Raw genomic sequence first — 17,523 nt, 5'->3', positions numbered from 1 at the left:
AATGATGCCATGAAATGTTCCAACGTCAGAATTATTAGAATCCCTGAAGGAGAGGATAAAGAAAGAACTTTAGAAGATATAGTGGACAAGTTTTCATGAAAATTTTCCAAATCTCGTGAATGGAACCAGCATTCCTGTACTAGAGGCCGAACGGTTTCCCCCCAAGATTACAGATTCTCAAAAGTCCTAGAGACACCTAGTAGTAAGAATGAAGAAATATAATTGTAGGCAGAACCTCTTGAAAGTAGCTAGGACAAAGAAGATCCTTACGTACAGAGGAAAGCCCATCAGAATAATGTCAGACCTCTAAACAGACACCTGGCAAGCCAGAGAGGGCTGGCAAGATATATTCAGGGCATTGAATGAGAAGAACATGCAGCCAAGAATACTTTACCCAGCAAGACTGACATTCAAAATGGATGGAGAGATAAAGAGTTTCCAAGATCCGCAAGAGTTAAAAGACTATGCAACCACCAAGCCGACACTGCAGGAAATATTAAGGGGGTTCTATAAAAGAGGAAAAAAACCCAGAGTAGTATGAACAGAAATATAGAGACCATCTACAGAAAGAAAGACTTCGAATGTAACACGATGTCAATAAAAACGTATCTATCAATAATCATCCTAAATGTGAATGGCCTAAATGTGCACATAAAATGGCACAGGGTTGCAGACTGGATTAAATGACAGGACCCATCCATATGTTGTCTACAAGAGACCCATTTTGAACCTAAAGATACACCCAGACTGAAAGTGAAGGGACGGAGAAGCATCTTTCATGCCAATGGGCCTCAAAAGAAGGCCGGGGTAGCGATTCTCATATCAGATAAGTTAGATTTTAAACTAAAGGCTGTAGTCAGAGATACAGAAGGACACTACATAATCCTTAAAGGGACTATCCATCAAGATGATCAAACAATTGTAAATATCTATGCTCCCAATATGGGAGCAGCCAATTACATAAGAAAACTGTTAATCAAGATAAAGAGTCATATTGATATGAATACACTAATCATAGGAGATCTTAACATACCTCTCTCAGAAATAGACAGATCATTGAAGCAGAAAATCAATAAAGAAACAAGAGCATTGAATGACACATTGGACCAGATGGACCTTATAGATATATTCAGAACATTCCACCCTAAAACAACAAAATACTCATTCTTCTCAAGTCCACATGGAGCCTTCTCAAGAATAGACCACATACTGAGACACAAAACGGGACTCAACCGATACCAAAAGACTGAGATTATTCCCTGCACATCCTCAGATCATAATGCTTTGAAACTGGAGCTCAATCACAAGGAAAAGTTCAGAAGGAACTCAAACACCTGGAAGCTAAAGACCACCTTGCTTAAGAATGCTTGGATCAACCAGGAGATCAAAGAAGAACTAAAACAAATGGAAACCAATGAGAATGAAGACACTTCGATCCAAAACCTGTGGAATACAGCAAAGGCGGTCCTAAGGGGGTAATACATAGCCATCCAAGCATCCCTCAAACAAACAAACAAACAAAAAACAAAACTGAAAAATCCAGAACACAGCAGCTGTCTTTACACCTTAAAGAACTGGAGAATCAACAACAAAACAAACCAACTCCACACACAAGAAGGGAAATAATCAAGATTAGAGCTGAGATCAATGAGGTAGAAAGCAGAGATACAGTAGAACATATCAGTGAAACTAGAAGCTGGTTTTTGAAAGAATCAATAAGATCGATAAACCACTGGCCACACTAATCCAAAACAAAAGAGAGAAAGCTCAAATTCATAAAATTATGAATGAAAAGGGAGAGATCACAATGAACACCAAGGAAATAGAAACAACTATCAGAAGTTATCAATAGTTATATGCCAATAAGCTAAGCAACCTAGATGAAATGGATGCATTCCTGGAAAACTATAAACTCCCAAAATTGAACCAGGAAGAAACTGACAATCTGAAGACCAATATCTACTAATGAGGTTGAAGCGGTGATCAAAAACCTCCCAAAAAACAAGAACCCAGGCCCTGATGGATTCATTTGGGAATTCTATCAAACATTCAAAGAAGAAATAACACCTATTCTCCTGAAACTGTTTCAAAAAATTGAAGCAGAGAGAGGTCGACAAGATGGTGGGGAAGTAGGAGGAGATGGCTTTTCAACCTGTACCCCAAAGTGAGCTGATTACCTACCAAAGAACTCCAATCACCCATGAAATTAGCCTGAGATCAGTATTATACACGTCTGGATCTCTACAGGGGCAGAAGACACCAGTGGGCAGGTAATGCGGAGTGGGAATGGGGGACTGATATCAGAAGATAAACAAAAGGGGGAGGGAGCCACCAGAGGCGACCAGTTGGAAAGTAATACCCCAATAGGAGCGATATTGCCCTGCATCTGGGGACCAGCATTAACTTGGAGACTGGTGGAAAGCACTCCAAAAGAGCTAAGAATCTCCGGGGGGGGGGGAATTGTGGGAATCGGGATGGCTAGCGACAGGGGCGGGGCTTAAGTCCCTGGTCCCTGGACAGCCTCCCCTGGTGCTGAGCCAGAGAGAGTGCAGCCAAGAAACCAGGTGTTGGTCCCTAAGCCACCAGCGCACCTGAGAATGCATGGGTTCTGGCTCCCTTGAGGGGATGGGAGCCACGCTGGATGGCAGAATGTGTGAGCCCTGCTATAGAGCCTGACATACTCCCCTGAGAGAGGTATAAAGGCCCAGCCAGTGCCCTTTCATATGCGCCATTGTTTCAGAGCCTGCACCAAACTCTCCCCTGAGAGAGGTGCTTGAAGGCCCAAACTGGTGCTCTTGGATCTGCACCTTGTTCTCAGAGCCTGAGACCTGCGCGTGAACCTCAGCCTCCCCTGAAATTGGTGCATGCAAGCCCGGTGCTCTTAGACCCAGAAAGACCAGGCACTCCCAGCCCGGGCCAGCAGGAATATCTCAGTGTGTGATTGCTGCTTGGAACATCTCTGGCGGTCTGGAGCTGCCCAGACAGCCGCCACTTCCTTGGCTTTGGGTACCCTAGGGACAGCGACTTGAAACCTGCTCTGCAAGTGGCCCATGGGGGAACTTATTTAGACTCTGCAGCCAGACTGAGGCTTCTCTCTGAGAGGGAGAACAGGGTGTGGTTTATTTTCCTCTAAAACTACAAAAACCATCAAAAGCAGTCAAAGTGAGAAAAAAAGTGAATAAACATAAAAACCTCCAGAGAACAAAAGTCTGAAAAAAAAAAAAAAAAACAGTTTCCTCAGAGCCCACCACCTTGAGGGGGGCGGGAGAACTTAACTCAGGGAACATCACTGACTGTCAACCCACGTGGCAGGCCCCTCCCCCAGAAAACAAACCAAGAAAGAAAAAAAAAAAAGAGAGAAAAAAAATTAAAAAGGACTACAAGAGTACAACCACTACTTCATAGGAAAAGTTTTCTTTTTCATTCATTCCCACTATTCTGGTATATATATATATATATATATATATATATATATATATATATATATATATATATGTAATTTTATTAACCTATTTACCATCACAGCGAGCTGTTCAGTACATCAAATTACATAATAACTTTCTAACCTGAACTTTTTGATACATACACCTATGTTTTCATTTTGCATTTCTATTTTTTTATTCCTACTTTTTTTATATTTTAGTTTAGTTTAGTTTTTTCCTTTATTTTTATCTTCTATTTTTCATATAGAGTTAAACTTCAAAGTAGTCCCCTTTCCCCAATCAATACTACCCCTATAGGTAATTAATTTTTAATACCCCTTTATCTTAGGAAAGTTGAGTCCTTTAACAAAGATATCAAGATACATCCAGGAAGAATTAAAACAACCTTCCTCGCACTCACTGAGAATTTATAACCACTCTCCAATCCTTATCTTCCACCAGTGTTTCTGTGTTTTTGTGTTTGTCCTGATAGTATATAAATCTTACACGTGGGGTTCTTTTTGACTAGGTTCTTCCTTTTTTTGTGTGTGTATATATATATATATATATATATATATATATATATATATATATATATATTCTTTTCTCTTGTCATATACTTTTATCAGACTTTTTGTTTGTCTACTTCAGAAATCTTACCTTGGGGCCCATTTAGGCTGAACTTTCTCTTTCATCTTCCCTCTCTTTCCTGTCTCTCTCTCTATCTCTTTTTTTGTTTTTCTTTTCCTTTTTCTTTTCTTTTGTCTCTCATTTGGGTGGGGAATCCTGATTGTTCAGACGTGTTCCAGGGTGCACCTTGACTGCACCATGGTTGATACATCCAGCTACATCTGTTCAGTCATCTCTCACCAAAATGACTAGGAGGAGGAATGCCCAACAGAAGAAAAATACAGGGGATGGACCTTCTGCACTAGAGCTAATGGCTATCAACATAGACAATATGTTGGAAAGAGAATTCAGGTTAACAATTATCCAGGCAATAGCTAGTTTGGAGAAAGGCATGGATGACCAAACATAATTGATTAGGGCCAAGCTGAAAGCGATGAGACATGATGTTCACCATGTTAGGGCGGAGCTTAAAGCTACCAGGGAGGAGGTCCACAATGCTCTCAATGAGTTCCAATCTAATCTAAACTCTCTCAAAGCCAGGGTAACTGCGACAGAAGATAGAATTAGTGATCTGGAGGACAAACAGATAGAGAGAAAGGATCAGGAGGAAGCCTGGAACAAACAGCTTAGAAATCACGAAAACAGAATCAGGGAAATAAATGATGCCATGAAACGTTCCAACCTCAGAATTACTGGAATCCCTGAAGGGGAGAAGAAAGAAAGATCTAGAAGATATAGTGGAACAAATCCTTCAAGAAAATTTCCCCAATCTCGCGAATGGAACCAGAATTCATGTACTAGAGGCTAAATGGTCTCCACCCAAGATTATACATTCCAAAAAAATAATAATAATAACACGACACCTGATAGTCAAATTAGGAATTATAATTGTAGGTATAATCTCCTGAAAGCTGCTAGGGCAAAGAGGCTCCTTACTTACATAGGAAAGCCCATCAATATAACATCAGACCTGTCCACAGAAGCCTGGCAAGCCAGAGAGGGCTGGCAAGATATATTCAGGGCACTAAATGAGAAGAACATGCAGCCAAGAATACTTTATCCATCAAGACTGACATTCAGAATGGATGGAGATATAAAGAGTTTACAAGACCGGCAAGACTTAAAAGACTATGCTACCTCCAAGCCGACACTGCAGTAAATAATAAGGGGGGTTCTATAAAAGAGTAAAAATCCTAAGAATAGCATGGAAGAGAAATATAGAGACAATCTACAGAAAGAAAGACTTCAAAGGTAACTCGAAGTCAATAAAAACGTATCTATCAATAATCAATCTCAATGCGAATGGCCTAAATGCACCCATAAAACAGCACAGGGTTGCAGATTGGATAAAACGACAGAACCCATCCATATGTTCTCTACAAGAGACCCATTTTGAACCTAAAGATACACCCAGACTGAAAGTGAAGGGACGGAGAAGCATCTTTCATGCCAATGGGCCTCAAAAGAAGGTCGGGGTAGCGATTCTCATATCAGATAAATTAGATTTTAAACTAAAGGCTCTAGTCAGAGATACAGAAGGACACTACAGAATTCTTAAAGGGACAATCCACCAAGATGATCCAACAATTGTAAATATCTATGCCTCCAATATGGGAGCATCCGATTACAGAAGAAAACTGTTAATCAAGATAAAGAGTCATATTGATATGAATACACTAATCATAGGAGATCTTAACATGCCTCTCTCAGAAATAGACAGATCATTGAAGCAGAAAATCAATAAAGAAACAAGAGCATTGAATGACACATTGGAACAGATGGATCTCATAGATATATTCAGAACATTCCACCCTAAAACAAAAGAATACTCATTCTTCTCAAGAGCACAGGAAACCTTCTCAAGAATAGACCACATGCTGGGTCATAAATCAGGAATAAACTGATATCAAAAGACTGAGATTTTCCCCTGCATATTCTCAGATCATAATGCTTTGAAACTGGAGCTTAATCACAAGGAAAAGTACAGAAGAAACTCAAACACCTGGAAGCTAAAGACCATCTTGCTTAAGAATGCTTGGATCAACCAGGAGATCAAAGAAGAACTGAAACAAATGGAAACCAATGAGAATAAAGACACTTCGATCCAAACCCTATGGGATACAGCAAAGGCGGTTCTAAGAGGGAAATACATAGACATCCAAGCCTCCCTCAAAATTCTGAAAAATCCAGAATACACCAGATGTCTCTACACCTTAAAGAACTGGAGAATCAACAAAAAAATCAAACTAACTCCACACATAAGAAGAGAAATCATCAAGATTAGAGCTGAGATCAATGAGGTAGAATCCAAAGATACAGTAGAATGTATCAATGAAACTAGAAGTTGGTTTTTTTGAAAGAATAAATAAGATCAATAAGGCACTGGCCACACTAATCCAAAAGAAAAGAGAAAAAGCCCAAATTCACAAAATTATAAATGAAAACGGAGAGATCACAACTAGCAATGAGGAAGTAGAAACAATCATCAGAAGTTATTATCAATAGTTATATGCCAATAAGCTTAGCAACCTTGATGAAATGGATGCATTCTTGGAAAACTATAAACTTCCAAAATTGAACCAGGAAGAGATCGACAACCTGAATCGACCGATATCTAGTAACGAGATATAAGCAGTGATCAAAAACCTCCCAAGAAACAAGAGCCCAAGACCTGATGGATTGCTTGGGGAATTCTACCAAACTTTCAAAGAAGAAATAACATCTCTTCTCCTGAAGCTGTTTCAAAAAATTGAAGCAGAAGGAAAACTTCCACACTCTTTCTATGAAGCCAGAATTACCCTGTTCCCCAAACCAGGCAAAGACCCTACCAAAATGGATAATTTCAGACCAATATCACTGATGAATATGGATGCTAAGATTCTCAACAAGATCCTTGCAAACAGGGTCAAACAGCACATTAAAAAGATTATCTACCATGACCAGGTGGGATTCATCCCTGGGCTACAAGGATGGTTCAACATTCATAAATCAATCAATGCCATTGAAAAAATTAATATGAGAAGAGGGAAGAACCACATGGTCCTCTCAATTGATGCAGAAAAATCATTTGAAAAAATCCAGCATCCATTCGTGATTAAAACGCTGCAAAGTATAGGGATAGAGGGAACATTCCTGAACTTCATCATATCTATCTATGAAATACCCACAGCAAATATCATCCTCGATGGGAAAAAGCTTGCAGCCTTCCCGTTGAGATCAGGATCACGACAAGGATGCCCACTCTCACCAGTCTTGTTCAACATAGTATTAGAAGACCTAGCAACAGCAATCAGACAACAAAGAAAAATAAAAGGTATCCAAATTGGCACTGAAGAAGTCAAACTCTCTCTCTTTGCAGATGACGTGATTCTTTATATGGAAAACCCAAAATCTCCACCCCCAAACTACTAGAACTCATACAGCAATTCAGCAACGTGGCAGGATACAAAGTCAATGTATCCTGTATCCACAGAAATCAGTGGCTTTTTTATGCACTAATAATGAAAATACAGAAAGGGAAATCAGAGAATCATTCCATTTACTATAGCACTAAGAACCATAAGATACCTGGGAATAATCCTAAACAAACAGATAAATGTTCTGCACTCAAGGAACTACAGAATTCTCATGAAAGAAATTGAAGAAGACCCTAAAAGATGATAGACCATTCCATGCTCTTGGATCGGAAGAATAAACATTGCTACAATGTCGATAATGCCTGGAGCAATCTCTACTTTTAATGCTATTCCAATCAAAATTCTACCAGTATTTTTCAAAGAGCTGGAGCAAATAATCCACAAATTTGTATGGAATCAGAAGAGATCCCGAATCACTAAGGAAATTTTGAAAAACAAAAATAAAATGGGGGTATGACAATACCTGATTTCAAGTTTACTACAAAGCTGTGATCACCAAGACAGCATGGAACTCGCATGAAAACAGACACAGACCAGTGGAACAGAGTAGAGAGCCCAGATATGGACCCTCAACTATATGGTCAAATAATCTTCGAAAAAAGAGGAAAAAATAGACAGTGGGAAAAAGTCAGTCTCTTCAATAAATGGTGCTGGGAACAATAGGCAGCTATATGTAGAAAAATGAAACTCGACCATTCTCTTACACCGTACACAAAGATAAACTCAAAATGGATAAAAGACCTCAATGTGAGGCAGGAATCCATCAGAATCCTAGAGAAGAACATAGGCAGAAATCTCTTTGATATCAGCCACAGCAACTTCTTTCAAGATATGTCTCCAAAGGCAAGGGAAACAAAAGTGAAAATGAACTTTTGGGGCTTCATCAAAATCAAAAGCTTCTGCACAGCAAAGGAAACAGTCAAGAAAACAAAGAGGTAACCCACGGAATGGGAGAAGATATTTGCACATGACAGTACAGACAAAAGGTTGATATCCAGGATCTATAAAGAACTCCTCAAACTCAACACACACAAAACAGACAATCATATTAAAAAATGGGCAGAAGATATGACAAGACACTTCTCCATTGAAGACGTACAAATGACTATCAGACACATGAAAAATGTTCATCATCACTCGCAAATTAATACCACATTGAGATATCATCTTACACCAGTTAGAATAGCCAAAATTAGCAAGACAGGAAACAATATGTGTTGGAGGGGATGTGGGGGAATGTGAACCCTCTTCCACTGTTGGTTGGAATGCAAGTTGGTGCAGCCTCTTTGGAGAAGAGTGTGGAGATTTCTCAAGAAATAAAAAAATAGAACTTCTCTATGACCCTGCAATTGCACTCCTGGGTATTTACCCCAAAGATACAGATGTCATGAAAAGAAGGGCCATCTGTACCCCAATGATTATAGCAGCAATGGCCACAGTCACCAAACTGTGGATAGAACCAAGATGCCCTTCAATGGACGAATGGATAAGGAAGATGTGGTCCATATACACTATGGAGTATTATGCTTCCATCAGAAAAGACGAATACCCAACTTTGGTAGCAACATGGATGGGACTGGAAGAGATAATGCTGAGTGAAATAAGTGAAGCAGAGAGAGTCATTTATCATATGGTTTCACTTAGTTGTGGAGCATTACAAATAGCATGGAGGACATGGGGAGATAGAAAAAGGTAGTTGAGGGAAATTGGAAGGGGAGGTGAACCATGAGAGACTATGGACTCTGAAAAAAAATCTGAGGGGTTTGAAGTGGCAGGGGGTGGGACGTTGGAGTACCAGGTGGTGGGTATTATAGAGGTCATGGATTGCATGGAGCACTGGGTGTGGTGCAAAAAGTAATAAATACTATTATGCTGAAAATAAATAAATTAATTAAAAAACTGAGGGTTTTGAAGGGGCGGGCGATGGGAGGTTGGGGTACCAGGTGGAGGGTTTAATAAAGGGCATGGATTGCATGGAGTGCTGGGTGTGGTACAAAAACAATGAATACTGTTATGCTGAAAATAAATTAATAAATTAAAAAAAAACCATCTTGTGGGAAAAAATATCTATACTGCCTAGTGCAATTGATCCTTTTAATGCCATTAGGATGAAAATTCCACCGGTATCATTCAAAGACCTGGAGCAAACACATGCCTAAAATTTGTGTGGAATCAGAAAAGACCCTGTATTGCTAAGAAATGCCAAAAGAAAAATAAAACTGGGAGCATAATGTTGCCTGATTTCAAGGGTTACTATGATGATGTGATCACCAAGGCAGCATGGGACTGGCATAAAAACAATCACATAGACCACTAGAACGGTGTAGAGAGTTCAGATAGGGATCATCAGCACTATGGTCAAATAGTCTTCAAATAATCAGGATAAAAATATACAGTGGAAAAATGAGAGTCTCTTAAATAAATGGTGGTTGGAAAACTAGGCAGCTATATGTAAAAGAATGAAAATCGACAATCCTTTTACACCATAAACAAAGGTAAACTCATAATGGATAAAAGACTTCAATGTGATACAGGAATCCATCAGAATCCTAGAGGAGAACATAGACATTAACCTCTTCAACACTGGCCATAACAACTTCTTTCAGGTATGTCTCAAAGACAAAGAATGAAGCGGTGGCACTGGGGCCCTGAAGGGTTCTCCTAAAGAGAAGCTTTGACCAAGCTCCAATGTGCAAGTTTCCCATGTGTAGAGGAGATTAGTTCTGATGGGTGAGTCAAGAAACAGCCATATTCGGGTATTGAAATCCAGGCCTCTGAGGAGAGATGCCTGGAAACCAAAGCAATGGATCCGATTAGTGCCTAGGGGTCTGTTCGTTCCTTTTTCCCTCTGGGGACATCAGTCTACGGGTCTGAGTGCAGGTAGGTGCTCAGATGGGCTCAGATTGCCCCTGTTTGTCCTGGGAAGCCACCACTATTGAGATGGCCTCAGGGACGTTGGAGGTTGATCCTATTAGTAGGGTTGTGGCCATTGCAATGGGCACACAGAAATCCCTTGGAGAGGGCAAGTACAGTCCTCAGGTTTGGCTCCAGGGGCCTGAGCCTGTAGGGTGTGTAGGCCAGGGCTGTTTAGACCGTTGTCTGAAAACACAAAATCGGCTTCTGTTTCGGGTCATAGGTATGGCAGGACTGATCTACAGACCATGAGGAGAACACTTCGGGATATGAAAAAAGGGCGAGTGTGAGGCTCTTGCTCAAGGTTTTGTCTCTGGATATCGTGTCACCCATGTTCATGAAAATTCCGGGTGACTTCATGGGAAATGGACGAGTCTTACCCTCTGGAGGTGTGGCCCCGACCGAAGAGTTTGGGGTCATTCTGTGGGATGGAATAAGTCCATTTTTTGTTGTTGTTGTTTTGTTTTGTTTTGTTTTGTTTTGTTTTGTTTTGTTTTTTAACCTCAGGTGTCCCACCAAATGAGGGATTCCAGAGTAGAGCCCTGGGGAGGGGCGACTGGACAACCAGAAATCTGGTAAAATATTGGGGCCTAGGTACATGTCAAACCCATTATGACATCTAATGGTCCAGTCACTAAGAGGACATACTAGAGGGCAGGACTCACGCTGAGGGTCACAATGCATGTTTATGCCCTCATCACACTCAAGAATGGGCGGGTCCTCAGGGTGAATGCTGGTTTCTCCTACACTGAACGTTGGACAACGTGCCAACCAAAAGGTTTCTTGCCATGGGTAAGGAGGAATTCTGATTTCTGGGCAGGGATTGGAGATAAGGTCTAGGTTCTGAAGCCTGAAAACTGAGGTAGGGAAGAGATGATGACCTAAGGCCATGGCAGGTCTGATGTGCTCAGTGTGCGGTCAGCTGTCTGGGTGTTGGTCAGGAGGTCCGGGCTCAGGTTGTGTCAGAAAGTGCATTAGTGCCCAGGTTAGACTATATAATTTGGGTACATTCGAGTGCCGTGTAGGTTGCAGCTCATTAGGCAATATATTTATTTTTTTTCCAGAGGGCAGGCAGAGTGCTGCATTGTGGGTCCGGAAATGCCAAACTTGAGTGCGTCGGACCAGGAGTGTGAGGACGGAAGTCTGAGAACACAAGCTAGACTTGGGTTTCAGGGCGAGGGCACGGCAGCTACCCCCTACACATCGGAACCAAGATCTCATGCATCTGAATTCAGAGCGAGGATCAGACGTTGGCTCAGGTTGGAGTTTCTGTGCATGACGGTCCCTTCATGAAGGGAGCGGAATCTCGAGGCCATGGAGGTTTTCCCACGTTGGGAGTTGTGGGATGCCCCCTTCAAGGATTCCTTCTGCGGGACAATTGAGACCTGTTGGTCAGGTCCAGGACATCCCATATGGAATGACTCCAGGGCACCGTTCGAGGATGGATGCCTGGGACGAGCGCCTCCCATTGCAATTGTCTCCTAGCAACAAGGCAGTTTAGATCTGATGGCTCTGCGGGAGCAACCTGGGTGGCTGAGTTGAAATGGACTTTCCTGAGGATGGGTCCGAAAGTGTGTTTGTATCCATGAGGGCCTTGGAATGAGGCGGTGGCACCGGGACCCTGAAGTATTCTCCTAAGCTTTTGACATAGCTCCCATACACAAGTTTCCTTGTGGAGACGAGATTTGTTCTGATGGGTGCCTCAGGAAAACCCCTATGCTAATATTGGAATCCAGGGTTTTGAGGAGACATGCCTGTAAACCAAAGCAATGGATCCGATTATGGCCTAGGGTCCTGTCTGGTTCAATCTTCTTCTCTGGGGACATCCATCTATGGAATGAGTGGAGATAGTTGCTCAGCTGGTGTCAGACCGCCCTTGTTTGTGCCGGGTGACCTACACTCTTGGGATGGCCTCAGGGACTTTGGAGGGTTCTCCTAATTTGTACGGTTTGGGACAATGGAATGGGCAGAATTCCCATGGATTGGGTAGGCGCAGTCCTAATGTGTGACTCCAGGGTCCCAGTCTGGAGTGTGTGTTGCCCAGGATATTGAGGACAGAACTCTAAAAACACAAACTCAGCTAAGGTTTGTGGATGTAGGTATGGCGGACCCGATTGACAAACCATGAGAAGAACTCTTCAGGATATGAAGAAACAGCGAGTCTGAGGCGCTTGCTCATTCTTTTGTCTCTGGAATTTGTATCAGCGTTGGCCGTGGAATGTCGGGGAGGCCTCAGGGGCCATGGACGAATCTTCCTCTCTGTGGATTTGGCCCGATCCCAATTGTTTTTCGTCAATCTGTGGGATGGGAGGACTCCTTTCAGGTTTGTTACCTCAGGTGTCCCACCAAAAGAGGAATTCCAAATCAGAGCCCTAGGGAAGAGTGAAGGGACAAAGCGAACTATGGTTAAAAATCGGGGCCAGGGTCATGGCAGGCCCCATATGCGGGCTCAGGGTCCAGCCACTGAGAGGCCTTACTTGAGGACTGGGCTCAGGCTGAGGGTCACAATGTGTGTTTGTGACCAATGTTGCCCGCGAGCATGGGCGGGGAATCATGGGACACACTGGTTTCAACTACACTGAATGTTGGACAACATGGCAACCGCAAGGTTTCTTGCCATGGGGATGGAGTTCTGATTTCTGCATCATTTTCAACCGTGGGCAGTGTTTTGAGATAAGTTATAGTTTCTGAAGCCTGAAAATCGAGGTTGAGAAGAGATGACGACCTAAGGCCATGGCGGATCCGATGTGCTCAGAGTGCGGCCAGCTGTCTGGGTGTGGCCTGGAGGTCCAGGCTCAGGTTGTGTCTGAAAGGGCGTCAGTGCCCAGGTCAGCCTATGTATTTGGGGTACAGCCAAGTGGCGTGCAGGTTGATCCTCATTTGGGGTTTCTGGTTAGCCCCAGGGGGCAATGTTTGTCTTCTGGAGTGAAGGCAGAGTGTTGCATTGTAGTTCTGGATTGCCAATCTGGAGGGCTTGTGGGCCCGTAGTCTGAGGACGGAAGTCTGAGAACACAATCTAGGCTTAGGTTTCTGGGTGAGGACATGGCAGGCACAATCTACAGACCTGACTCAAGATCTCGTGGATCTGAAGTCAGGGCGAGAATCAGACGATCTCTCAGTTTGGAGGTAATGTCCCTGATGGACCCTTCATGAAGGGGGGGTGGATCACGAGGCCTTGGGGGTTTCCCAAGATGGGAGTTGTGAGAAGCTCCAAACTGCAAAGATTCTTCTGCAGGACAATTGAGACCTGTTGGTTGGCTCAGGCCAACGATTCCGAGCAGGGTACCAAGGATGGATGGATGGGTAGCCCACCTCGCATTCCAATAGTCTCCTAGCAACAAGACATGTTAGATCTGCTGGATCTGGGGGAGCAACCGAGGAGGCTGAGTTCAAATGGCCTCTCCTATGGATGGGTCCTAATGTGTTTTTGTGTCTATGAAGACCTTGGAATGAAGCGGTGGCACTGGGGCCCTGAAGGGTTCTCCTAAAGAGAAGCTTCGACCAAGCTCCAATGTGCAAGTTTCCCATGTGTAGAGGAGATTAGTTCTGATGGGTGAGTCAAGAAACAGCCATATTCGGGTATTGAAATCCAGGCCTCTGAGGAGAAATGCCTGGAAACCAAAGCAATGGATCCGTTTAGTGCCTAGGGGTCTGTTCGTTCCTTTTTCCTTCTGGGGACATCAGTCTACGTGTCTGAGTGCAGGTAGGTGCTCAGATAGGCTCAGATTGCCCCTGTTTGTCCTGGGAAGCCACCACTATTGAGATGGCCTCAGGGACTTTGGAGGATGATCCTATTAGTAGGGTTGTGGCCATTGCAATGGGCACACAGAATTCCCTTGGAGAGGGCAAGTACAGTCCTCAGGTTTGGCTCCAGGGGCCTGAGCCTGTAGGGTGTGTAGGCCAGGGCTGTTTAGACCGTTGCCTGAAAACACAAACTTGGCTTCTGTTTCGGGTCATAGGTATGGCAGGTCTGATCTACAGACCATGAGGAGAACTCTTCGGGATATGAAAAAAGGGCGAGTGTGAGGCTCTTGCTCAAGTTTTTGTCTCTGGATATCGTGTCACCCATGTTCATGAAATTTCCGGGTAACTTCATGGGAAATGGACGAGTCTTACCCTCTGGAGGTGTGGCCCCGTCCGAAGAGTTTGGGGTCATTCTGTGGGATGGAATAAGTCAATTTTGTTGTTGTTGTTGTTGTTGTTTTGTTTTGTTTTGTTTTGTTTTTTAACCTCAGGTGTCCCACCAAATGAGGGATTCCAGAGTAGAGCCCTGGAGAGTGGCGACTGGACAACCAGAAATCTGGTTAAATATTGGGGCCTAGGTACATGTCAAGCACATTATGACATCTAATGGTCCAGTCACTAAGAGGACATACTAGAGGGCAGGACTCACGCTGAGGGTCACAATGCATGTTTATGCCCTCATCACACTCAAGAATGGGCGGGTCCTCAGGGTGAATGCTGGTTTCTCCTACACTGAACGTTGGACAACGTCCCAACCAAAAGGTTTCTTGCCATGGGTAAGGAGGAATTCTGATTTCTGGGCAGGGATTGGAGATAAGGTCTAGGTTCTGAGGCCTGAAAACTGAGGTAGGGAAGAGATGATGACCTAAGGCCATGGCAGGTCTGATGTGCTCAGTGTGCGGTCAGCTTTCTGGGTGTTGGTCAGGAGGTCCGGGCTCAGGTTGTGTCAGAAAGTGCATTAGTGCCCAGGTTAGACTATATAATTTGGGTACATCGAGTGCCGTGTAGGTTGCAGCTCATTAGGCAATATATATTTTTTTTTTTCTAGAGGGCAGGCAGAGTGCTGCATTGTGGGTCCGGAATTGCCAAACTTGAGTGCTTCGGACTAGGAGTGTGAGGACGGAAGTCTGAGAACACAAGCTAGACTTGGGTTTCAGGGCGAGGGCACGGCAGGTACCCCCTACACATCGGAACCAAGATCTCATGCATCTGAATTCAGAGCGAGGATCAGACGTTGGCTCAGGTTGGAGTTTCTGTGCATGACGGTCCCTTCATGAAGGGAGCGGAATCTCGAGGCCATGGAGGTTTTCCCACGTTGGGAGTTGTGGGATGCCCCCTTCAAGGATTCCTTCTGCGGGACAATTGAGACCTGTTGGACAGGTCCAGGACATCCCATATGGAATGACTCCAGGGCACCGTTCGAGGATGGATGCCTGGGACGAGCGCCTCGCATTGCAATTGTCTCCTAGCAACAAGGCAGTTTAGATCTGATGGCTCTGCGGGAGCAACCTGGGTGGCTGAGTTGAAATGGACTTTCCTGAGGATGGGTCCTAAAGTGTGTTTGTATCCATGAGGGCCTTGGAATGAGGCGGTGGCACCGGGACCCTGAAGTATTCTCCTAAGCTTTTGACATAGCTCCCATACACAAGTTTCCTTGTGGAGACGAGATTTGTTCTGATGGGTGCCTCAGGAAAACCCCTATGCTAATATTGGAATCCAGGGTTTTGAGGAGACATGCCTGTAAACCAAAGCAATGGATCCGATTATGGCCTAGGGTCCTGTCTGGTTCAATCTTCTTCTCTGGGGACATCCATCTATGGAATGAGTGGAGATAGTTGCTCAGCTGGTGTCAGACCGCCCTTGTTTGTGCCGGGTGACCTACACTATCGGGATGGCCTCAGGGACTTTGGAGGGTTCTCCTAATTTGTACGGATTGGGACAATGGAATGGGCAGAATTCCCATGGATTGGGTAGGCGCAGTCCTAATGTGTGACTCCAGGGGCCCAGTCTGGAGTGTGTGTTGCCCAGGACATTGAGGACAGAAGTCTAAAAACACAAACTCAGCTAAGGTTTGCGGATGTAGGTATGGCGGACCCGATCGACAAACCATGAGAAGAACTCTTCAGGATATGAAGAAACAGCGAGTCTGAGGCGCTTGCTCATTCTTTTGTCTCTGGATTTTGTATCAGCGTTGGCCGTGGAATGTCGGGGAGGCCTCAGGGGCCATGGACGAATCTTCCTCTCTGTGGATTTGGCCCGATCCCAATTGTTTTTCGTCAATCTGTGGGATGGGAGGACTCCTTTCAGGTTTGTTACCTCAGGTGTCCCACCAAAAGAGGAATTCCAAATCAGAGCCCTAGGGAAGAGTGAAGGGACAAAGCGAACTATGGTTAAAAATCGGGGCCAGGGGCATGGCAGGCCCCATATGCGGGCTCAGGGTCCAGCCACTGAGAGGCCTTACTTGAGGACTGGGCTCAGGCTGAGGGTCACAATGTGTGTTTGTGACCAATGTTGCCCGCGAGCATGGGCGGGGAATCATGGGCCACACTGGTTTCCACTACACTGAATGTTGGACAACATGGCAACCGCAAGGTTTCTTGCCATGGGGATGGAGTTCTGATTTCTGCATCATTTTCAACCGTGGGCAGTGTTTTGAGATAAGTTATAGTTTCTGAAGCCTGAAAATCGAGGTTGAGAAGAGATGACGACCTAAGGCCATGGCGGATCCGATGTGCTCAGAGTGCGGCCGGCTGTCTGGGTGTGGCCTGGAGGTCCAGGCTAAGGTTGTGTCTGAAAGGGCGTCAGTGCCCAGGTCAGCCTATGTATTTGGGGTACAGCCAAGTGGCGTGCAGGTTGATCCTAATTTGGGGTTTCTGGTTAGCCCCAGGGGGCAATGTTTTTCTTCTGGAGTGCAGGCAGAGTGTTGCATTGTAGTTCTGGATTGCCAATCTGGAGGGCTCTGGGCCCGTAGTCTGAGGACGGAAGTCTGAGAACACAATCTAGGCTTAGGTTTCTGGGTGAGGACATGGCAGGCACAATCTACAGACCTGACTCAAGATCTCGTGGATCTGAAGTCAGGGTGAGAATCAGACAATCTCTCAGGTTAGAGGATCTGTCCCTGATGGACCCTTCATGAAGGGGGGGTGGATCACGAGGCCATGGGGGTTTCCCAAGATGGGAGTTGTGAGAAGCTCCAAACTGCAAAGATTCTTCTGCAGGACAATTGAGACCTGTTGGTTGGCTCAGGCCAACGATTCCGAGCAGGGTACTAAGGATGGATGGATGGGTAGCCCACCTCGCATTCCAATAGTCTCCTAGCAACAAGACATGTTAGATCTGCTGGATCTGGGGGAGCAACCGAGGAGGCTGAGTTCAAATGGCCTCTCCTATGGATGGGT

The sequence above is a fragment of the Mustela lutreola genome, chromosome 13 (genome assembly GCF_030435805.1).
Source record: "Mustela lutreola isolate mMusLut2 chromosome 13, mMusLut2.pri, whole genome shotgun sequence".
NCBI classification, from domain to species: Eukaryota; Metazoa; Chordata; class Mammalia; order Carnivora; family Mustelidae; genus Mustela; species Mustela lutreola.
The sequence above is the reverse complement of the archived record's forward strand: the minus strand, read 5'-3'. Positions refer to the sequence as shown.